We start from the raw sequence: 25,584 nt of genomic DNA on the forward strand, positions 1-25,584 counted from the left end.
GGCTAGCTGACTGTCACCTTGTACAAGCTCATTACAAGACATCTGTGGGCCGCGTGCAGACCACATCAATCAGTCAGCCATCAAAGCAGCCCCATTCCACTTTACAGAGGAGAGGAGGGTTTCACTGTGAGCTACAGCAAGCTCTGAAGTGATAGTTCAGATTCTTACCCGTATACCCACCATATATTTGCTGCTGTATGCGATGGCAACACATCCACCAAGTTTAGGCCATTAACTCTTTCCCCGTCACAAGAACAGGAGCCTCAATGAGAGTGTACCGCTCCAAAATGAATGAGGTAGATACAGACTGGAAAACAACTCAATTTTGAGCAGTGACTCAAAGCTGACATATTGCTGAAGTTTTCATACCAGTTTGTCAATTATTATTGTCTTACCATACACTTAACTTACTTTTGGTGTTGGTTAATTGTTCCTGTGTTCTGTATTTTCTACTGTCTTTGCTATGCGTTGTCGGTCTGTCTATTTTTCTATCTATCTTGCCCTTACACAAACAATATGAAAAATCTCAAGTCAAAAATAATCTATTATGTACTCAAAGGTTTTGTTCATATCAGAATAACTAAAGCGCCTCAAGTACAATTATGTTATGAGGACTTTACTTTTTTCCAGAGTGGTAATTCATTTAGGCAAAGCTCAAAGCTGGACACACTTCTCAGCACTGCTTTCTTTGGCGGTGGACGCACAGAATTGAGATAAACCTACCGCAATTGTTCTTCTTGTTTGGTTAAAACTGCTCGAGGAGAGATCCAACAATACAGATTGTGTAAGCTTCATTTGCATATTTACTCTGTTATCTTTTAATTGACAGATTATTGAGCGATGCGGTATGTTTCAGACGCTGTCTTATGTCCGTATTGGATGTATCTGTCTGCTGTCTGTCAGGAAACCACTGCCAGTCGGCGTTTGCAGGGGAAGGGAGGGGAAGAGAGTGGTGCGTTTATGGCTACTTCATGGGAATCAGGCGCGAGCATTCTAACCCGTGTAACTATGCATTAACACTGCGTAAATGATATTTTAGTTTTCAAGAGGTAGATAAACAGTGTTTATGTGCATATAAACTCCATGACACTTGTGATTTCAGGCCAATAAGTATGGCCCAATTTAATCCCTAGGTTCAGCTGGTAAAAATGCATAGAACAGAATCTAGATATTGGTGGCAAGTAGTCCATTGTTAACTGTTGTCTTGTAACACTTGTGAACATCAACATCAAATACAGTGTGTATGTAAATTTGCCCCCACATTTAGAAATAGTGTTCATATGAGTGAGTATCAGAGTTGTGCGTGTCCATCAACACAAAGGTACAGGGGAAAGCGTCAGTATTCTTGAGTCACATCTTTTCTTTGGAGAAAAACTTTCTGTCTCCAAAACTTTTCAGTAACCAAGAGAGACAGCCCGGTGTTCAGCTCGGCCGCCATGCATTTTGGAGTTAATGAAACGCTCCGGGTTTTTGAGATGGTTTCATCAGCCCGAGAGTAAGAGAATTTTCTCAAGCCGCAGAGGAGCATGGCATCTTTCAGGTGGAGATCAAACGTGGGAAAACCACCCAGACTGAAGTCTCTGCTGGACCACAGCACTGGGACCTGCACTGTGAGAGGCTGTCCTCTGAGAGGCTGAACTCCAGGGGAAATTAAGTCAGTTACTCGTTCAACACTTGTCCTAACCTTTTAAGCTAAGAGCGCCCGCTCACATTTATTGATTTCAGTGTGGTTGATGTGCATTATGTTTTGATGCATGGAATCTCCTCCATGCTAATTTCTGCTGTGAACTTTTGGTGATGTCATGGGCACTTTTAGCTCCTCCTAGAGGGAATGTAGGAACAATCTCATCTACTGTGTATTGGGACAAATTTACAGAAGTCTGGTGAATATTTGGTAGCACATTAAACCAGAAACAGTTACAGTGTGACTGGGGGCATTGGATTACCCAAGAGAGCCAGTGCCCTTGGCATAGATCTGAGATGAAAGAACCCAGGTAATACACATTACACTGGCCCTACGTGGTTAAAGCTGTAGATCCAAGATCATGAATTGGCTGAACATCAGAAAAAGCATCTTGCCCTCATAGGTCCACTGCAGGCATTCCATCAGAGTTTTACTACAGAGGCAGGACTTTAAAACTCTCCAGACGACATCGGGGCGACGTAGGGAAGACATCAGAAACTGATATATGGGTTTGACATTGTGTTGATGAGAAAACTACCTAACAACAGCCATGTAGTCTAATCATATATCAGTCTGATGTTGGGTAGATGGAGGGCCAATTAGACTGTGATGAGAGTGTGCCATTAGTGCACACTCAAAAGTAAGATCAGACATTATTTTCAAATTTCAAATCAGAACATCTGTACATCAATATCAGATGCAAAACAGTCATTCCTACTTTTTCCGATATCACAGTTTTAAAAAGTTTAATGCATTTAGCTGCCTATGCTGCAGAAATATTGATCAGGGGTGTTGGGACTGGATGAGTCACATCATCACATTGCACGAATCACAGTAGAAGCTTGAGTGGTGACTAAAACATTTCTACATGGCATCAGCGTCCTCAGCAGACCTCGCTCACTAATGAAGCTTTCAAAGCAGGTGGAGAGAGAAAGGAGAATAGCCTCTGTCAAAACAGCTCTAATATGTCCTGGATATAAATAGTAGCATGTGGCTCATCACATTACCAACAGGCCACTAGAATCTCACAACATTTGGTAAAATGAGCATGAACTCACATAACTGAAATGCAGATTGCATGTTGGAGACACAGTTGATATGAGGATTTGGCCATGTAGTTTAATGTTTCATCTGTCAGTTAGCAATGAAGATGTTGTTGCTGGATATGCTGAGGGGGTTTATAACAGAACAGAAATTTGATAGAAATGCAAACAATATCTAGGTAAGTGATTTTGCTGGTTTTGTCAAAAAACAACAGGAAAAGTTAATAAACTCCTTGTAGGCTTTGTGGAACAGGGTCATAAGTCACTTGTTTACATGGAACCTGGAAGGTTTCCTAGATGCTGATGGGCTTTTTTTTTTCACAGATTATGCCTGTGTTTCTCTCAAACGTCTTGCTGTGTGATGAAGGAATGTAATCTTCACATTATTTGCATCCTGAACACCTAATCCATGCTTCCGACTTTGTGCTCATTTCACCTCATTTCAACCTCCCAACCTCTGACTCACTCTTTGGATTGGAGATGCAACGGGGGTGACAGCACCTTTGGTGCATCAGCCACAGTTCCACCATAAGAAAAGCATTACGTTATCCATATCTGTGACTCATACGGGTTTTGTAGCTGTCAGATCGTCCGGCTGCAGCGTGCCCTTGACAGGACGCCATCGTGGTGGCGGCTGCTGGTGGTCTGCAGAGTATCTGTCCTGTGTCCATCAGGATGTCTGCTCCTGTTAGTGCTGATGACTGATGACCACGACAGTGCCCAATTCCCATAGCAGCAGCAGCAGCTTATTATACAGAGGGACAGAGAAGAGGCCACATATGGGGTTAATCAGATGGTCACTGTGTGTGTGTGTGTGTGTGTTTTCATGCATCAGAGCCAGCGGTCCTCTGTGATCTGACATTGTGTTGCTGCAGGTTTTGGACTTCCCTCTTGCTGCTCAGAGGAACAATGACACTGCAGCTGAAAGTGTCGCGTTTCAGTTTTTTCCCCTGCTATGTGACACAGCTCTGGTGTTTTTTTGAAGAAAAAAATACACACAGTATTTAATCTTTCTATTGAGGCTACGCTCTGAAATCGATCCATATTTGAGCCGTGATATGCCACTATAAACTGAAGTGCTACATCGGCGGTCGTGGTTTTTATCTTGCTCTCTGTGAGACAGATCACTGTTGTCATACCCCTGCATACATTTGACCAGAAAAACACAAGGGACAGCAATTCAAGCAGCCAGTGGAGAGACCGCGAGATTGAATTCTTACTTGGGGAAATTCAAACAAAGCTGTAGCAGACAGACAATAATCCATCAGTGTTTGAAACACTGACGACATTAATTCATTTTAGCAAAGAAGTTCGTTTAAAGAGATAGGTCACTCAGTTTGAAAAAAAAAAAAATATATATATATATATTATTTCATCTCCCCTCTAGTTGTTCTGTAGGACAGTAGTGGTGTTATCTTCCTCTCATTGTTACTGAGTGCTGGATACTGGCTGGATGCTCCAAATGTGTGTGTGTATATATATATATATATATATATATATATATATATATATAAATTCAAAAAATATGTTATTACACAACCTTTCTGGTGTATGATATATGATATGTTCTTGAAGTGTCAATGGTATGGTCCAGGGTGAACAGGGGACGTGTTCAAAGGTATACAACAGTATTTTGGTCAAGTATTGATTAAAACTGAAAACGAAAAACGGAATTGAAAATGTGTATCATATATGCTACAAATGGCTTTATAGGGTTAAGCTACAGTGGATATGGGTCATTTAAAAAATGAATGTGAACAGTAGGAGCAGAAAATGCCTCAGCTGACAGGTACATGGCAGCTGTCTCCTGTCTTTGCAAACAGCAGCAGCAGCAGTTTGCAGCAGTCTAACTAAAGTGACAGTCAGATTGTTCACCCCTTTAGAACTTCTCTGAGCTGAAAAACAACATTAACAAAGCACGAAGGAATGAAACTTTGAGGTCCTGCCGGTTCTCCCAGTTAGTCATGGAAAGTCATGGAAAAGTCATGGAATTCTACATCTGAGCCACGGCGGGAACCATGTCATTCCCCAAACTTTCAGTCTGTGCCCCGAATTGGGGGCGTGAAGAGATTGAGTGCAGAGGTGACAGAGGCAGACAGACTGATGGGAAGACAGACAGACAGACAGACAGACAGACAGACAGGGGGCCTATCGTGGAGTGTCAGACGGAGCGTGTTTGCTGCAAGGGAGCAGCAGAAACTGATAACTCTGTTGCCTCTGGGCTCCCTCATGATGCCTCCAGTGGGTTTCAAGTGTGTCTGTGCTGCAGAACATACAGCGACTGCCTCAAGATCACTGGGCTCGCCGCCGTTTTCACTGTCGTCTTCAGCCGACTCTCCATCAGCAGACACCGAGAATTCAGTCCTAGCCCAATTAAAAGCTTGTGAAAGGCATCAATGTGAAAGGCATTCAGACATTTAAATATATCATTTTAATCTTTTTTTTTTTCTAATTTCCAAGTATTTTTTTTTTTTTATTTTGCTATTTTTTGAACAACAACAACAGTAACATAATTTCCCCCATGTTTTTTGAAGGAAATCAGGTCAATTTGTTTAGCTTTCAAAGTGAGCAAAATCACTTGATTTCTTTCAAAAACCTGTGGGAAAAGGCAATGAGTAAATTTTGTAAGAAACAACCCCAAAATACCGTGAAATTAGTGAAAAGCTTTGAGAAAATGACCTGAAAACGTAGCACAAAAACCCCACAAAATTATTTCAAAATTTAACCAAAAATGTGAAAAACTGATGGCGCTCACCCATTCTTTCTGTTAAGTGTGTTAAAGTTTTGGTCAAAACATTTGTGTATGGACTCCAGATTTAATAAAAGATAATAAAAACTGAGTAACTATGTGAAACTGTGATGAATTCCCTTTTTTTTGAGTGTAAGCCATCTGTTTTGAGAAAAAAAAAAAAAAAAAAAAAAAGGCAGGGAAACCATCAAATTACTACAAAACGGCCCACCCCAAAATTCTGGAAAATTACCAAAGCATTTCCCCCCAAAAAGAAAAACGGATTGAAGTTTTGAAAGTCACATACGTCCCCATCTGGCCAGTGGCAGGGCCCCGTAAAGGCTCAGGCCGGCTCGGGCCTGCAGATGTGTTGTGGTCTGGCTGTGGCATGAGAAGTAAAAATTGGACTGTGTAGCTACAGTGGTGTGAAAAAGTGTTTGCCCCCTCCCTGATTTCTTATTTTTTTGCATGTTTGTCACACTTAAATGTTTCAGATCATCAAACAAATTTAAATATAAGACAGAGATAACACAAGTAAACACAAAATGCAGTTTTTAAATGAAGGTTTTTATTATTAAGGCGAAAAAAAAATCCAAACCTACATGGCCCTGTGTGAAAAAGTGTTTGCCCCCCATGTTAAAACATAACTTCACTGTGGTTTATCACAGCTGAGTTCAGTTTCTCTAGCCACACCCGGGCCTGATTACTGCCATACCTGTTCTCAATCAATCATAATCATCATAATCATAATCATAAATCACTTAATTAGGACCTCTCTGACAAAGTGAAGTAGACCAAAAGATCCCCAAAAGCTAGACATCACACTGAGATCCATAGAAATTCAGGAACAAATGGGAAAGAAAGTTATTGAGATCTATCAGTCTGGAAAAGGTTACAAAGCCATTTCTAAAGCTTTGGGACTCCAGTGAACCACAGTGAGAGCCATTATCCACAAATGGTGAAAACATGGAACAGTGGTGAACCTTCCCAGGAGTGGCCAGCTGACCAGAATTACTCCAAGAGTGCAGCTACGACTCATCCAACAGGTCACAAAAGAAGCCAGAACAACATCTAAAGAACTGCAGTCCTCACTTGCCTCAGTGGAGGTCAGTGTCCATGATTCAACAATAAGAACAAGACCGGGCAAAAATGGCATCCATGGGAGAGTTCCAAGGTGAAAACCACGGCTGAGCAAAAAGAACACAAAGGCTCGTCTCACATTTGACAGAAAACATCTTGATGATCCCATGACTTTGGGGAAAATATTCTGTGGATTGATGAGACAAAGCTTGAACTTTTTGGAAGGTGTGTGTCCCGTTACATCTGGCATAAAACTAACACAGCATTTCATTAAAATAACATCATACCAACAGTCAAACATGGTGGTGGTGGTGTGATGGTCTGTGGCTGCTTTGCTGCTTCAGGACCTGGACGACTTGCCATAATTGATGGAACCATGAATTCTGCTCTCTACCAGAAAATCCTGAAGGACAATGTCCGACCATCAAGTACTCAAGTACTGCATAACCCAAGTACTCAAGCGTACTTGGGTTATGCAGCAGGACAATGATCCAAAACACACCAGCAAGTCCACCTCTGAATGGCTGAAGAAAAATAAAATGAAGACTTTGGAGTGGCCTAGTCCAAGTCCTGACCTGAATCCCATCCAGATACTGTGGCATGACCTTAAAAAAGCAGTTCATGCTCGAAAACCCTCCAATGTAGCTGAATTACAACAATTCTGCAAAAATGAGTGGGCCAAAATTCCTCCACAGCACTGTAAGAGACTCTTTACAAGTTATCGCAAACACATGATTGCAGTTTTTGCTGCTAACGGTGGCCCAACCACTTATTAGGTTTAGGGGGCAAACACTTTTTCACACAGGGCCATGTAGGTGTGGATTTTTTTTTCGCCTTAATAATAAAAACCCTCATTTAAAAACTGCATTTTGTGTTTACTTGTGTTATCTTTGTCTTATATTTAAATTTGTTTGATGATCTGAAACATTTAAGTGTGACAAACATGCAAAAAAATAAGAAATCAGGGAGGGGGCAAACACTTTTTCACACCACTGTAAATGTATGCTTTGTGATTGCTCATAATATATGGGAAGCAAAGCCTTAAACCACTCTCCGGTCTTATAGACATTCTATATGGACGCAGTGTGTGTAGGCAGCCGCAGAGACATGAACAGAAGAGCTCTTGTGTGTGTGTGTGTGTGTGTGTGTGTGTGTGTGTGTGTGTGTGATACTGTAAACTGTAAGTCATATTTATACAGGCGGTGTGGGTGGGCAGCACAGTGCCAGAGGGCAACTCATGTTTACACAGAGAGAGATAGAGATCTTTTCTGCTGCACTATCAAATGCACTCCTTTTACTTTCTGAATTTAAAATAGTTGGGCTTTTTTTAGGGGGTGGAGGGGGTGGATGGAATTTGTTGCCCTTTTCCACTCAAATGCTGAAACCAATTGGACGGTTCATTTTTAGTAATACAGTGAGTGCTATCCTAGTGCCGCTGGGGTTTACACTTCCCTGGAAGGCAGCAGGGAGATGCAGCAGGTGTAAGGGGGAAACCCGACTCCTTACCCCTGCCCTACAGCCCCCCCGACCCCCCTCAACCATCAACCCACCCACCTCTTCATGTGTGTGCCAAGAGCCAAGAGTGAGCCTTATGCGTCCCCCCCTTTTCTCCCTGCTCTTGTTTATGTGCAGCATCCTGCAGCAATACCAGTGGGGCCAGTGAGGCTGACCTCTGACCCCATAACAAGGAGATAAGTGTTGGTGTTAAGCCATCAGTCATGTAGAGGACAGTCACCTGATACACCCACACCGACCACAGTAGTCTGTAGAGGTGCTTGTTTTACTTGGAGCAATCGCCCAAAGTGCCGCTGAGCCCCTTGACCTCGGTGGGTGAAACCTGCGTTACCTCAGTGGAGAAATGATGTTTCATAGTGCGGGACATCTTTCTTTTGCTCTTTTTCTTCTTATCCCTTTGAAACCCAGGAACCCATTTCTTTTTTTCTTGTATTTGTATGTTATTTATTTGTTTATTTATTTATTACAAATTTTTGGGTTCATTTTGGAGTGATTCAGCAGTAATTTACATTTAATTTAATTTAAGATAAATAAATAAATATTTAGTTATTTAATAATTGAGTTATTTATTTATTCATTTTTTATTTTGGTATTTTTTTGAACGATTATCTGATTTTCTGTTCATCTAATCAGTTTTTTTTAATTACAAAAAAACTTTAAAAAAATATAATTTTCTGGTTATTTTCTTGTAATTTCTTGCTGACTTTTAACTAGTTTTGGGTAATTTCTTACTAATTTTGCAGATTTGCATTTTTGCGTTTTTTAGAGAAATCAAGTGAATTTGGTTTCAAAGGATTGTACCAGTATGACACTCAATGTGTTGAATGCTTTACAGCTGAATTTCATTCATTTCAAATGGGAGAGCGTGTTCCTGCTGTATCATTCTGCTGCAGATGAATTTGGTGACATGGCCATTGGATTTTTTAAAACTTGCTTATGCCTTGCGCTGTTTGAATGTCGTTGTCCTCCGTTTTGCCCCCTTTCTGGGAAGTTTTGGTGATGAAAACATGTTGTCAGTTAATCAGCTGACACATGATAACCGTGTCTAATCACTTTCATCCCAATACGGTCAAGCAGTGCGCAGAACTCATGTTGAACCCTGCACACAGTTTACGTTGCAGATTAAGCATGATCCCAGCGTTACACATGTATCTTGTGGAATTTTCCCCATGGCCACGGCTTGAGATAAAGTGTCTGAGTAGTTTCCGGAGCAGAGATAAGAGCTGTGGAGATACACTCCTTCAGCACTCAAGACTCTCCCTGCTGATCCCCTCCAGTTATTGCTGTCCTTAATGAAGGATCTATCAGCAGAGCGTCATTATGGGAGGCATGCAGCATGCTCCGACTCATTCTCTGCCCAGCCCAGCAAAACACGGCATGTCTGTGTCCTGTAATTATAGACCCCTTATAATAGACTCGTGCCACACATGGGCCTGTGTGTGCAGTTAGAAATACAGACACACACTAAATTGAATACACTGCAAAAAGTCCAAATCTTACCAAGATTATTTGTCTTATTTCAAGTAAAAATGTCTCATTTTTAGTCAAAATATCTCATTACACTTAAAATAAGACATGATCACCTCAGAAATAACTTGTTTCAAGTGAAAATTCACTTGAAACAAGTGAAAATTTGCTTGTTTCATTGGCAAAATTTGCCAGTGGAAAAAGTGAAAATTCACTTGAAATAAGTGAAAATTAGCTAAAAACAAGAAACAATTTTTTACCAATGAAACAAGCAAATTTTCACTTGAAACAAGAGACAATTGTCTAAAAACAAGTTACTTCTGAGGTGATCATGTCTTATTTTAAGTGTAATGAGATATTTTGACTAGGAATAAGACATTTTTGACTTGAAATAAGACAAATAATCTTGGTAAGATTTTGAGTTTTTGCAGTGTTCACGCCTTTCGCAAAAATGTACTGTTATGTCACTCCCACCTTATCTGTTCTGTAGGACAGTGGTGGTGCTCTCTTCCTCTCATTGTTACTGAGTGCTGGATACTGGCTGGATGCTCCAAATGCTAACTGATAAGCCTTCTTCCCCCCAACTAACATACTTAAAAATAACCACCTTTAACCACTCCACTGAACCCCTGAACTGTCCCTTTAATCATCCATTCTAATGAATCAGAGAACTCGTTAATCTGAAATTTACCTGCATGCCCCGAGGCGCCGTAAACCAGAGGCAAAGGCTTTTCATTCCTGAGCTCAAAGAAGCTCCTTTCTTTTGTTACCAAGGGTTCGTGGTGTGTAAGGTGACACCCCTCTTTTCTCTCTTGACTGTCTCCTTTTGTTTCCCCCCTCTTTCCACCTTTCCCCTCCCATCTGTCTGCCGCTGTCACGGAGCTGAACTTGTTTCAGCAAAAGCCTAGGGACCAGAGAGCGAGGGAGGGAAAGAGGGAGAGAGAGAGGGAGGGAGGGAGGCGGCTGAAATCAGAGCCTTTCCCTCCAAGGTGCAGGCGATTTATGACGTGTTTGTGAGCAGGGAGGAGGAGAAGTGGGAGGAGAGGAGTCAAGGGAAGGCACAGGGGAATGATGCAGCAACAGAGGTGAAGAAGTGGGACAAAGTCCACAAGAGAGAAAAGACTTGTGAAGTTGATTGCAAGGAGTGTCGAGCTCTGGGCAGAAGAGGCTTAGGAAAAGGGAGGAGGGGAGAGCGGATGAGGAGTACGTGTCGCCACATGTTAAAAGCATTCTGTGCTCTGAGAAGGAAATAATCAGGTAGGGAGGTAGGGCAAAGGTTGCTGCTGCCGGTGACTGGGTCACTTTTTATCTGTGTGTGTGTCTGCTGCTGCGTGAGTGCACTCAGTTTGTGTCCGGGTGTTACCGTGAACATCATTCTTCCCATCTCTCTGCTCTCAAGGCTGCAGTTTGGTCTTTGAATACTGTGGAAGCGGTGGGATTGGAGAGAGAGCAAGTGAAATAGAAAGAATGTGAAACTGGAGGGGTGGGAGAGGCATATTTCTGTGTGCACAGGAGTGGGAGGTAAGCAATAGCCTTGCCCTCGTCCTCTGCCTTTATTCAGTGCACTGAATGGAGTCTTTGTAGTGCAATTTTAATCCACTGCTAGTAGTTTTCCTTTGGCTTTTCATCCAGTCAGGTACGCCCTCCCTTCTCTTGTTTCATAAGCTTTTGTTTTTAATCTCTCGTACGACTGCTGATCTTCACTTCCTTGTTTATCTTTTGCACTTTATCCCAACATCGTCCATACACCTTATTGCTTGGCTGCTGCATACGTTTTGTTTGAGGTGCGCGGTGATGCATTGCAAGCAGATTCGGTCTCACAGAATGTTGTGAAATGAGCGCAAACTAAAACACAGACGACTCGTGGACGTGAAGTAGGTGAATGTTGCATTCCTGCACACAACGTGTTCATGTGTCATGTGAACAGGTTAGCGGACAGTTAAAGTTAAGCAACAAAACAGATTCATTTGATTTTGAGCCCTGAGCTAATTCACTTGATTTCTTTGAAAAAAAATGGGGGAAAAGGGAATCAGCAAATTGGCAAAAAAAAAAAAAAAAAAAAAGCCCCCCAAAAATGCGAAATTTGTTAAAAAGAAGAATCATTACTAAATAATTTTTTTTTTTTTTTAAATTAGAAAAACATTTGTCAAATCAAAATAAAGATAAAAATGATGAGAAATGTATTTATAGTTATTATAACTATATAGTTCAAATTAAATGTCAAGAGTTTCTCTAAATTATTTCCTTTATAGGTAATTTTTTTGTATTTACAAAAAAATTACCATGAAATTACAACAAAACCTAACCCCACAATTTGTGAAAATTACGCCAAAATGAGAAAAGCAATTACCCCAAAGATAAAAAATGGATTTAAAGGGCTGAAGTATCACAGACTGACCAGGTTAATACACGAGTGTTCTCTGTTCGGCTTACTTTGTTATAGGATTTTTAGATCCCAAAGTCATCAGATCCGTTTGGAGCTCTCAAAATGCCAAAACTAGTGCTACTTTAAAATCTCAGGTAACCACCATTCCTTCCTGTCCAACATCTCATGATTATCATGTTTCAGCGTCTCCCCGCCCCATTTTTCCCTTTTTCTCCCTCTTCTTCATAGTTCTGCTTTCATCAAAGACCTGCTGCTACAATGTCAGTCACTTCTGCTCTTTTTCCCCTGACCTGAATACTTATGTAGCTACCAGAGGAAATGAGCCTTTCCCTCAGCCACTGCATATCTGCCGTCGTCTTTTCTTAAAAACATTCCATCTCCATTATGAATATCTCAGTCCAAATGGACAGACACATTATGCGTATTATTCATGCAAACGGTGAATTTGCAAAATCCTACTCCTACGATAACAGCATTGATTATATAAAAAAAGCCGTGTGGTGCACAAAGCATAAATGTGAAATGTGGTCTAGCTCCACACACACACACACGCGCGCGCGCACTCACAAACACAGAGAAGCGTGAGAAAGTGTGAAAGTGAGCGAGGGCGAGAGAGACGCTATTAGGGAAGACTGTTGCCACCATGAATTGCTACCTTTTTCTCGTACACTAACTAGATAGATCGGTATACTTTATTGATCCCAGACTGGGAAATTCACAAATTGGGGTTGCCTATGCACCGTGAGCATGTGGGGAAATGAAATGAAAAGGTTATCCGCGGTCGCAAGCCCCACTAATCCCACCTCAGCTTACACTGATACATCACAAAGAAATATGCACAAGCGCTCACAGCAGGACAGCACGGCAGATTGAGTTAAGCAATCCTCCCTGACCCGAAGGAAACAAAATCAAAAATAAATAGGAGAGACTGGAGCTCCTCATTCGTCTCTCGGTGAATGCAGCATGCGAGGGGAGGTGATGCTCCAAGAGGAAGCCATATCTGACAGCCACAGCAGGATTGAAAACATTAGTGGATGTAGTGCTCATAAGGCATTATAATGTACCCACAGCACTTGATAAGCACATTGTGTGTGCATGATAATCATTATAATCAGAGTGCAATAAGCATAAAAGAAATTAGGGGGTTGGCTGCTATGAGGCAACTGTACAGTTAGTGATGTTACAAAACTCTAATTTTAACAAAATTCATTTCCAACTAAAGTCTAATTTTCTGACATTTATCTGATGAAACTGAAGTTTAAAAATTATCTATTAATGAAAGAAGAAAACTCGTTTGAAAAGCAAACAACAAAGCATTTATTATTGTTTCTAATAGGATCACAAATGAGCCTGATCTCAACAAGTTTGTTTTATGTTCACTTTTTTCTTTTTCTTTTTTGGCAATTGTTTATCCTTTACAAAGTTTGGAGTAATTTTTGGGTGATATATAATAATTGATTTTAGATATATAATTATAATAATTACAAATAGTTTAATTGGGTTTTTTCTTGTAACATTTCACTACGTTCTTGATCATTTTTGCGTCATGTCTTACTACCGTTGGGTTCAAGGCGTTAACCCTCTGAACGAAGTCACTTGATTTCCTTTAAAAACACAGGAACATGTGCTGAGTAGAGTGCAGAGCTCCGTGAGGGAGGCAGGTCAGGCAGAAAAATGCTGTGTTATCACCGTCACAAACAAAATCGACAAGAAACTGTAGCTACCTTTTTTACAGATTACCAAAACCGAAAGAGAGTAGAAACAAATGAAGCCAGGTTTCTGTAGCCTGCGCTCACACAAATAGACAAGCATGACGCACCAAACAGAGCACATTCAACAGAGAGAGGCGGATGGAGCTCACTCGCTGCTGCTCAGGAGACGGCTGCTGATATCAGTCCTTGGTTTCAGTTCATCACTTCCTGCTGGCAGAGATGACACAAAGAATCTAATTTGGGAAAACAGGGCAAATCTAGGACATCTCAATTAGTGCAGATGGGATATTCTTCTCCCTTGCAGCCTCACCTAGTGATTCAGGCCGGGGTTTGAAATTCTGCGGCTGCCAAGCACTAAATGCCAGGTGGTGGATAAATCGATAACTCACCACACTGGCTGGTAACTTTTTGATTTGATAACATTTGTATGTCTCAGGTACGCGGTTCCTGTTTTACAGCTGCTCTCAGATTTGTCATTTGAATTCTGCTGCACTACACTACAAACTTGAACTGCCTCATATGTCATAGTTGAAATCAACATCCAGTACCTCTACACATGCTACACATCAAACAGCAGGTAGGGTAACGTATTTGTTTGAAAAATTTGTATTAATGAGACTCCTTGGCAGGTGAACATATTCAGCAGCCCCTGGCATGGAAGCAGAAGGGATTTAACTTTGATTTTGAAAATTTTAATAAGATGAGATGGGTGTATTTTTCTGTAAAAGTAAATCAGGGATTGATGACTTATATTGTGCTTCTGGTGCTGTTTTGTGTCCTGTTTGATGTATTTTTGTTATTCTGCAGCTGTAGCCAAAAGTGGATCCAGTTTTGTTACTGAGACATACAGTATTTACAACCCAGCTACAGTGGTGTTTAATAGGAAAACAAATCATTGACCACGTTTGCACACAAACCATATTCCTATATTATTCGGAATATCCTCATGTAAACACGCACCGAACCAGATTAATTGATTGGTTTCAAATAAAAGAGCAAGGCCTTCTCACAAACCAGAGAGAGAGAAATCCAGAATAGAAGAGGGAGAGCTCACTTCTTTCCCCCATTGTTCAACTGTTTTGAAAAAAATTAATATTTCACTCCCTCCCAAAAGTAACTCTTAAAGCTATAGTAAGTGACTTTGTAGAGTGGGTGGACATTCAAGGAAAATTTAAACTCAGCTCAAACCACACCCACCTAAGATTCAGCAGCTCCTCCAAGAGCCACCCACCCTCATGAACACTCAAGCGTTTGGCTCCAATGCCGATGCAAGGGAGTGGTAGGGACCGGTGAGCTGGCTCCTTGGGTTGAGGTAGAGACACTTCCTTGAGGTGACTGGTTGTTTTAGTCTATAATGAGATTACAGCCCCAGATGCAGCACAGAGAACCATATATTTTCTCAGTGCATTTAATTTGGCTCGGTGTATTATGGTGATTTGTTGGAATTATGAGGAGAAAAAGTTACCTACACAAGCTTTACTCCACTGAAACGGTTAAACACACAACATAAAAGATTTTCACTGCTGGTCACTGTGCCTGAAAGGTTTGTGAGACGTGACAGACGGGAGCAAAGTAAGAGAAGAAGCTAGCCACAACATGACTTGTCAGCTATCTTTTAGAAGAAAGTTATTTTTATCCTCCAACATGCATACATGTGTTCAATGAGGAAAACAAACAATAGCAAACTCAAGCAAGTGCAGGAAGTACAGAAGTTACTAGATCTCTCTAGACGCTAATAACAGGAAAAATACAGTTCATAAACAGCAATTTGAGCAAAATTGTTGTGTATGTGCACTCAATAGTCGTACGTGCATTTTAGTTTGGGAAAGCAACATTTGCAAAGGGATGTTAAATCCTCTTTGAGTGCATTAAGGTGGGTACATATAAGAATGTTAGCTGGGGGGAAGTCCAGGTCAATGGCAGGAGGCTAACAGTTAGCATTTGGAGCATCCAGCCAGGATCCAGCACTCAGTAACAATGAGAGGAAGATAGAAACACTACTGTCCTACAGAACAGCTGGGGGGAAGAGGAATAAAATAAAATGTTGCAAAATGGGTGAACTGCCCCTTTAACGTTACAGTTTCTGACTTAATTTGCACCAAGGTTTGATTCTTCAAGCCTCGGCGTGGGGTAAAGGGCCTAGTGGTCACATGGGGACCACAGAAAGGCAGTGCGTTGGCAGTTTATGACTGGAGGGAGATGATTTGTGCTCAGCCCGTGATCCTCGTATGGAGGAATCAAAGCAGAGAATAGCAACAAAACATTCTCCTGCTGGGGATGGAAACAGCTTAATTGAATGATTCTTGCAATCAAAGGAAGGGGGATAATTAGATTATTGAATGCATAAGAACACAGTCCGTGATAGTGCCGGTGGATTCTGTGTGTGAGTGTGAATGTGCGCATAGCTGCGCGTCCCACAGATTGTTTATCTCTGTTTTTGTTATTCTACACCCAACAGATGACGTGCGCTCAAAATGGCATCCGATCTTATGTCACCTGCGGCAATATGCTGCATTGGAGTCTGTTCTGCCTTGTGTCAAGACAACATTACACACACACATGCACACACACACACACAAATTGAACTTATTCTTGGCCCGTTTCATTTATTTGTCTCCTAGGTAAACACGAGTACATTACTGTTAAGTGGCTACACCACAGGACTTGCAATTGTACTCGGGAGTATTTGTGTTGTGTTGTGTGTGTGTGTGTGTGTGGGAGGGGGATGGTGATGGGGTCAGCGAGAGAGAGAGAGAAAGACTCGCTGAGGTCAAGAGAGAGAGACAGAGAGGAGTTGATTATCTGTCTCCCTTCTTATCGCGCTTCTTAATGCAGGAAGCTCCAGCTGATTATTCCTTAATCAGTACTATCTCCCTCCCTGATTAGCACAGCGCGACAAAGCCCTTCACTTTCAATGGGGACGCGACCACTAACGATCCCAGCCACTGGACCAGGGCATTGCTTTCAGCTCTTAATTGCATTATCATATGTTCCTCTGGGTGGCCTGGTTTGACAGACAGCAATACTCGCAGATAGCCACGGGCTGGAGAGGAGAAACTCCCCCCCGCTTTTATGGAGAGGTTTCAACCAGCAGGTCGACTGACACTCACTGAGCCTTCAAACGAAATTGAACTTTGGTGGAGTGTTGGTTTGTGCCCCCCTGGGCTGCTAATCCAGCTAAAAAGCAGAAAAAGCAGAAGATTGTAGTGAGGGTTTCGGATGAGACTTGCTGGAGGTTTTTATTTATTTTTGTATTTCCAGAATCTGACAATACAGCGACACTGCTGTTGTGTTTTTACGTCTCGTGCTGACGCCACACACCTGTCCTCCCTTGCCCTGCTCATCTAATGGGGGCTCTCTGACAGCTGCAGATGTTTGTGCAAAAGAATTCAAGCGTATTTTGAACGTGAGTAATTTTCATTCACAAACAGTATCTTCGAATGCTTCATCAGACCAGGCCTGGCAAACGTTCTGAAGATGTACAGTACAGGCCAAAAGTTTGGACACACCTTCTCATTCAATGCGTTTTCTTTATTTTCATGACTATTTACATTGTAGATTCTAACTGAAGGCATCAAAACTATGAATGAACACATGTGGAGTTATGTACTTAACAAAAAAAGGTGAAATAACTGAAAACATGTTTTATATTCTAGTTTCTTCAAAATAGCCACCCTTTGCTCTGATTACTGCTTTGCACACTCTTGGCATTCTCTCCATGAGCTTGTCGTTGCAGCGCTTGATGGTTTTTGCGACTCCACTTGGGGACACATTTAAAGTTTTTGCAATTTTCCGGACTGACTTACCTTCATTTCTTAAAGTAATGATGGCCACTCGTTTTTCTTTAGTTAGCTGATTGGTTCTTGCCATAATATGAATTTTAACAGTTGTCCAATAGGGCTGTCGGCTGTGTAGTAACCTGACTTCTGCACAACACAACTGATGGTCCCAACCCCATTGATAAAGCAAGAAATTCCACTAATTAACCCTGATAAGGCACACCTGTGAAGTGAAAACCATTTCAGGTGACTACCTCTTGAAACTCATGGAGAGAATGCCAAGAGTGTGCAAAGCAGTAATCAGAGCAAAGGGTGGCTATTTTGAAGAAACTAGAATATAAAACATGTTTTCAGTTATTTCACCTTTTTTTGTTAAGTACATAACTCCACATGTGTTCATTCATAGTTTTGATTCCTTCAGTTAGAATCTACAATGTAAATAGTCATGAAAATAAAGAAAACGCATTGAATGAGAAGGTGTGTCCAAACTTTTGACCTGTACTGTACACATCTTGTCCACGGATTATGTTAAATAACCATGCGTCGATTTGCGTCATACTGATGTTAGCAAAAAATCATCCAGGCCTGTAAAGGTCTCATTTGAATGAGAACAAATGCGGCCCACTACCTAATACAAGTCTGACACCCCTGGTTTAGAGGTAGGAAGTTAGTGACGTGAGAACTGTTTTTTTTTTTTTTTTTTTTTTTTTTTGGTAATATGGTGTAAAAATCAACAGGAAGTTTAGGAGCGAGAGGGCACGGTGGGAAATGAGCTTAGCATTCACTGTGGCCTGAATTATCCTTTAATTCACAGCCATTAGACGGAGTTATTTGTTGTGCTTCCATCGCAGTGCCACCCACACAGCCTCCGTCCCTCCAGTCCCATTCTAGGCTCTGATTAGATGACTGAGGAGGCTGCAAACAGCCGCAGTCCTCCAGCACTTCCTTTTCATATCTGTGCTCACACCGGCTGACCCTCTCATTTTTACAGCTACAATTACACCACAGAAGTGTAAGTGTTTTGTGCTGCTACTGCAGAATCAACAAAGGCTGCCTATTAAAATCCTCTTTAGTGGCGCTGTCCCTCACTTTTATATCCTCTCTGGGTTTATGAGTGTGGAGGCCTAAAGGCCAGCACACCTCGACACACACTGCTTGTCCCCCACCTACCTTGCCTTTCCTTTCCTTTCCTTTCCTTTCCTTTCCTTTCCTTTCCTTTCCTTTTCCTTTCCTTTCCTCTCCTCTCCTCTCCTCTCCTTTTCCTTTCCTTTCCTTTCCTTCCCTTTCCTTTCCTTTTCCTTTCCTTTCCTTTCCTTTCCTTTCCTCTCCTCTCCTTTCCTCTCCTTTCCTTTCCTTTCTTCTCCTCTCCTTTCCTTTCCTTTCCTTTCCTCTCCTTTCCATTCTCCTTCCTTACTCTTCCTTTCCTGTCCTGTCCATTCCTTGCCCTACTTTGCCTTTTCATCTTTCCATTTTCTGTTTCTCTCCTTTCCTTTCCTCTTTTCTTCATTTCTTTCCTTTCCCCTTTTTCCAATCTTTCTTATACCGTTTTGCTTTTTGCCCCCCATTCCTTTGGCCTTTCTTTCCTTTTTTGCTTTCATCTCTACTCCTCTCCCTTCCTTTCTTTTCTTCGTGTTCCCTATTTCCTATTTTCTCCTCGCTCCTTTCCTTTTCTTTTATTCTTTCCTTTTGTTTCCCCTCTCTGCACTCTTATTTACTTTCCTCTTCTCTTCTCGTCTTCCTTTTCTCATTTTCATCTCTTCTCCTTTTCCTCCTCCTTCTCTTCCTCTTTCCTCTCTTGTCCACTTCTATCCTCTTCCATTTTTCTCATCTCTCCTTGCTGCTTTTGCTTTCCTTACCTCTTTTCATCCCTGCTCTCCTATGGTTTCCATCACTTTTCTCCTCACTCTTTTTTTCCTTTCTTCCCATCTCAGCACCTTTCATTACTTTTAACGACATACACGGCATACATCAACCTTTCTAATTAACTTATAAATCATCTGCACACACACACTCTTGGAATGTATATAATGCTGGGGAGTAGATGCCTGCAGACACGTTTATATGCATTTTGCATCATAAGTCGCACTATTTTTGCAATTATCTACTTTGCAAGTATTTAACTACAAATTACATTTTTCCTTATGAGGTAACTGCAGGAATAAACAATATGTGACAACCTAATGAGTTGAGATGCATCCTCACAGCTATAACATGTTTGTTATCACTTTTATTGCTTTTACCTGCTACATCTATGCCTGAATACAATTCACTAACTCACATATTTTTTATTACGCTTTTTAAAATTTAAAATCCAGATTCCTTCCAAGTTGTCTTAATAAGAAAGTTAGTCAGAGTAAAGGAAACTGACTCTTAGACAGTATTTCAGGGTGCATTTGTTGTTTGGTGTACTTTTTTTTTTTAGGGCTGAATAATTATTCAAAATATTATATAAATTGCCACATGGCCAAGTTCAATATCCAAATCACTGTAGCTGCAATTTTATGTTCATATTTTAAAGGTGAAATATGTGACAAAATATTGTGAACAAGACACTAAGATGCCCTGACCTACAAATTGTATTTTTGGGATGTAAGATGATGTTTGTTTGGTGCAGATGCCAGGAAAAAAAAAAAAAAAAAAAAAAAAACACATTATCATCATTTTAATAGCGTTTTGAAAATTAAACTTATCATACAAAATATAACTCCTATAAAAATCATGAATGGCATTGCAATATCTGCAAATTTAATCCAGCTGAGCCCATACGTGGGACAGATGGAAGGCGGGATGCAGGGAATCACGATGTAAAAGCAGACGAGCGGGTTCACCAGAGAGGGGAAATTACAGCACTTCATCACAGATTAAATTATGGAATATTTTGGAACATTTAAGACGTGCAAGATGACCATTTGGGGGGTGCTGTCTGCCTTCTGGTGCCGTGTGCGTCATGTAGCGCTGCTCTTTTGACATGAAACTGATTCTGCTAAAGGCAAAAGGAGTTTTAAGATGAAGAATTGGTTCAGCAGAGCCCTGTTCACATGGGTTGAGTTTTAAAGGGGACCTACGGTAATTTAGTGTATCACAGACGTCCTCAGTGATTTTTGTCCCGTCCGAATCAACCATGTCTGTATTTTTATGGTAATATAATATTTATTAGTACGGAGCAAAGGACCTGCTGTTTTTCATCAAACTCAGAGGTCCTCTGATGAATTTCATCCTGTCTGAAAGTAAACCTATGGCCCTATTCAGACGGAATTAGTTTCCCATGCGATGTTTTAATTGCTAACACGGGATGTCTGTAATTTCATGAACCCGTTCATGAACTCGGTGGGATTTTACACTGTCTGTATTTCTTCCCCAATATTACAGAAATGTGAGTGGCTACTTTAAGCTGTCAGTACAGTCACACACAGGGGCGCTGTATATGGGGGAAAAGTTAGGACAATTCCAAGGGCCCTTGCTTGACAGGGGACCTGAAAAATAGGTAAAAACTAATATAAAATTATTAAACCATCATCGAGTAAATATATATATATATATATATATATATATATATATATATATATATATATATGTTGATATAATATCTTTTTTAGCATAATTCAATATATGTTTCGGTCGTGACAAATTTTGGGAGAGGTAAAACATTGCAAAACATTGTGAAAATACAATATAAAGATTGACAGTTCTTTTACTAGATATGTGACCTTTAGATATGGTACAATATATATAAGGAAAAATTTGGGGGAATAAAACATACAAAATTTTTAAATATTGCCGGCCCCATTTTGGACACTTTCGGTAGAATGACCCATATATTTTTTTTTCATGGGGCCCAAAATTCCTGGCGGCGCCCCTGGTCACACACATGATCAGCTTGTGGGAACGAGCTGTCCTTGCTCAGGTAGACTCCCAGCAGGCCGTGTAACTGGTAGGTTGTTGTCAGGCCACTCGTGCCAGTCACATCATCCAGAAACTGCTTCAATATCCCCATAACAGAGCATCACAGAAGCATACGGCGACGTGTGCAGGTGTTTCAGGGACAGGCGCGTTCACTGTGCTCAAGGAGAACTCAAAATAAAAGTAAATAAGACAAATAGGTCACGCGGTATTCAGCAGCAGTCCAAACTTTAAACTTCGTACAGGTTTCCATCCGGATGGCATTACATCTGAGTTTGATGAAAGCAGATGGTAATTTGCTCTGAAATATTCGCAGAGGTCAGCTGTAAAAAAAAAAATGTCCGATTCAGCCAGGACTAAGATGAGGACACTGAGGACATCTGTGATACAAGACTTACCCAACGTCCGCCCTGTAAAACTCATCCTGTCCCGATAGGATTTAATAATGGAATTAAACAGACACATGTTTTCACCAAAGTTTTGACTGCTATCAAATACCATAGGCCCTATTTCTTTTATTTCTTTTGATTCTGAATTGTCCTAGAGCGCAGTTAACACGCCTGAAGCATCTGCACACACCGATAGTTGAGATATTTGAACAGTTTCCGAACGATCTCGCCAGTTTTGGTAGTTTAAGAACACCTGCCAGTGAATTTACAGAGAATCAAATCCCATCTGCACAGCTTCATGAAATTACCGACATCCCATGTTAGTGATTCAAACTCAGACGTCGCTTTGGAAGCTGTTCCTGGCTGATTCGGGCTGCTGACGCTCTCGTGGTACGTTCCAGGATGTACAACATGTGCCTCGTTTGTCCCCAGCCTCACTGCTACAGATTTATGAGAAAACACCGAGAGCCAAGTTTGGTTGCGGTCAGGAATTCTCCGACTGAAGTTATGCGCTGACATTTTTCAGAGTATTGGACAGACGGAGGAAAATTGTTTGTTTCTCGCTGAGAAAAGGTAAAATGGTGGTGTAAAGTCAATCACTCTGTTATGTCCTTTATGTAGCCAGAATTGTTCTTTTCCACTCTGCAGCCACCTTCAAGCACTGACTGTTTGTCAGGGATGAAAGCTCGGGTCTTTATCGCGGCAAGGACGTCTCACCTCTCTGTCCTTTTTCATTTCTTTCGGCTGTGTTGGCTCAGGATGTTTTATTTAGGCTGCGAAGGCTGACTGCGTTTAGTCTCTCGCCCTTCAAACAGGAACAGTGTGCCCACCCCTCCCTCATCTCACCAGTTTAACATCAGTGTTATGCGCAGTTCACACCATCCTCCAGCATTCTTTATGCATATTGTGGGAAAAAAAGTTATGTATCACTTGAGGCTCCTCGCTCAGATTGTGAAGGTGTTTTGTTTTTCCAAGCCGAGGACATTACCTCCTGTCCTTAAATTAACTTCATTTGTCTCAGTTTTGTGACATCACTCCTTTCATCGCAGCAAACGCCACATTTAAAAATGGTGGCTTTCTACTGCTGGCGTGAGACTTTCATTTTCCAAAATGCCACTCAACACTTTTAGCAGACAGGAAAAATTAAAATCAATTTGGGTTAGGCGTTGTTCAAACAACAGAGGAGATGTAGAGGGGAAACTGTTTCTCACATGATATGACGAGCTCATCAGACACTAATTAGCACAGAAAATTCAATCAATTTCCTCCCATTTAGCAACAGAAAAATTGGAGAACTGTGAAATGCACAAGAGTATGCCTTCAGTACAGCATAAAACACAAAGTAAGGTGGTTTTGTGTTGTTTTTAAAACATACATGAGGTTCCAGTGTAGAAATCAACCAGTAATAACTGCCTTTTCTCAGAATTTTGTAACCTACTACCTATTTTCCTGTCATTTTATCCATCCAAGTTGTGCTTTTAGCCAAATGCAGGAAGCGTAAGTGCACGGAAACCACATAAACTGTCTTCACTTACCGAGGATTCAGCTTAAGGTCACTTACTTATTGCTATTGTAAAGTCCCACTCATTTTTTTCAGCTGGCAGTGGCATCCAGTTGTGTTTCCTTCAGACTCCTGTCTAATTAAAGTGAAATGAGATTAATTAATCACACTGTAAAACAAAGACAGACCTCCCGCTCTTATCAACACAACCACGCATGGGGGGAAGGTGGCAGAGAGGCACAAAGAGAGACATATTGTGGAGGCATAAAGACGGCGATTACTTCTTGCTCTGGATTTTTGCTTATCCGTGGTTTTCACGTGTAAATGGCGCAGATGAGTGACTGCTCTGATTCCCCTCTCCCTCTGTTGCTGACCTGATTAGAACGCAGCCATTTAGATTAATTTGATCTCATTTGCGCAGTGTCTGACACAGCACCCGTCGCGAAGCTGAGCGGGATCATGTTGCAGCTGGAAAGACAGTGATCCTGGCAGCCATCATCTTCCCAGCAGCACAGCACATTCTCTCGCGCAGCGTGAGTCAGAGGTGGGACGGCGTCAGCCCGCCTCGTGTCACGTCACTCACAAGTACCATCTCCACGGGTGTGATCGCACCTCCGTTCTGTTGTCTTTGCTGCGAGCCAGAGTGGAACAGCTTTTTTTCTTTTGTTGCATTTTGTGCATTTGGTGCGTTCAGGTTCACACTGACCAGCTACAAATAAACCAGGCCCTTTAAACAATGACTCACCAGTAGCTAATTTATTGGAGATTTAGGGCCCTATCTTGCGCCAGACTCCCTAAACCCGTTATTTGCGGATTTAGGATTTAGGAAGAGGCGTTCCCCCGTAAAAGTTGCTATCTTGTGCACCTCCCGCTATCCGCAAAACACCTGCGCTACCCGCTACATTATGCATAGGCATGTTTTGGGCGTTACGCCAGTTAAACCAATCAGTGTGCCAGGTGCCATTGCCTTTAAGGGCAGGCTGCGCTATCCTAAATCCTAAATCCTAAACCCGCGATGGAGAGAGGGAGGTAGATTTTCTCAGGGCTTCTACTGAGGCTAAAGCAAGTTGGCTTAATATACATATTATATATTATATTATAGGCGAGTTAATTCGGGAGGTGGAGCCACATGTGTCCAAGTGGACGTGTCACAAGGTTGTACTGATTGAGTAAAATCCCCCGGTCACACCACACACACACACAAGAGGCAGAGGTGGAACTATGTGTAAACTAATTTATTGACAAGGTAGATTGGGCAAATAAAATATTAAAATAATAATAAAAATACAGCACAGCTGCTGGCTTATGATAAAACAATAAAACGTGCTGGCGTAAGTGTCCAATTAAAACAGTCTTTCCTCTAAACAGTCTATATGAGTAATATACTCAGTCCATTCCGGCGGCGTCCCGGTATCAGTCCGACCGTGTGCGTGGCGAGGCTCCGTCGGGGCGCGCACTGAAGCCGCCTGGACGCGCTCTCCTAACAGCCCAAACTTTAGGGATAGCGGATAGCGTGGGCGCAAGATACCGTTTAGGGATAGCGGAAGTTCCTAAATCCGCAATTTGCGGGTAGCGGGTGGCACAAGATAGGGCCCTTAGTAACCTGTCATCCTGCGAGGTTAGAGATTTTGGTGCGAGGGAGTCTCTGCAACTTTAGTCAGCATGATGGATTTGTCTGCACTCCAGTTAAAGAGTGTTGGGCTGTACAGTTCTCTGGGTGTGATATGAGTCCCACATGGTGGTGAAATATCTTCATTAGCTGCCCGGTGCTCCCCCGATGATCAGCCCCGATGATCAGCCCCCCTGGGCTGATCATCCACAATACTTCCACTTCCATAGCACAATAGCTCCTGAAATAACACTTTTGATTTAAGCGGAGCTGACCGTAAGAATCACTTCAGGTCATTTTATTAAGCACGAGGGAATGGATTATGAGGATCATGTTCTCATTCACGACCGGCTGGACAAACAAAGCAAAGGAGCAAGCACTGCAGATTTCAGATGAACTGCTCAGGACACTCTAATGTACAAATAAAACATACAAATGCGTTTGCTATAAAGCCTGAACTATGAAAGAATTGGCAGAAAATTCCAATTTTTTGAAATTGAACCCTTTTATAAGACTCTATAATAAAATATACAGTTGTCCCTCGCTGTAACGCAGTCCAACTTTCGCGGCCTCGCAGTTTAGCGGATTTTTTTAGTGCAATTTTGCATGCTTTTTTTTTTTTTTTTTTTTTTTTTTTTTCCTGGACTTATTTTTCTACGAAGGTTTGAACTTTGAGAGTGTTTAAACAAGAGAGAAAAGTGAGAAAATGTTAATGCCTGTCTGAGAAAAGTGTATAAAGTGTGTAGTGAGGGGTTTGACAGCCTTAAAACATCTAGATTAATTGTAAAAAA

The 25,584-nt window shown here is 41.5% G+C and overlaps 1 protein-coding gene across 2 annotated transcripts in view; it reads left to right on the plus strand.

The window, feature by feature from the left end:
• The window catches only part of large2 (LARGE xylosyl- and glucuronyltransferase 2), an 83,317-nt gene that overhangs the window by 28,659 nt on the left and 29,074 nt on the right, over positions 1 to 25,584 (plus strand). The window contains exon 1 of one of the 2 annotated variants that reach the window (XM_030048575.1): positions 10,649 to 10,774. The exons of the other annotated variant lie outside the window; for it this stretch is intronic. The gene's annotated coding sequence lies outside the window, so the exon portion shown is untranslated. Of the gene's footprint in view, positions 1 to 10,648; positions 10,775 to 25,584 lie in introns of those variants that run through there. 2 annotated transcript variants of the gene reach the window in all.

This window comes from Myripristis murdjan, chromosome 3 (genome assembly GCF_902150065.1).
Source record: "Myripristis murdjan chromosome 3, fMyrMur1.1, whole genome shotgun sequence".
Classification (NCBI taxonomy): Eukaryota; Metazoa; Chordata; class Actinopteri; order Holocentriformes; family Holocentridae; genus Myripristis; species Myripristis murdjan.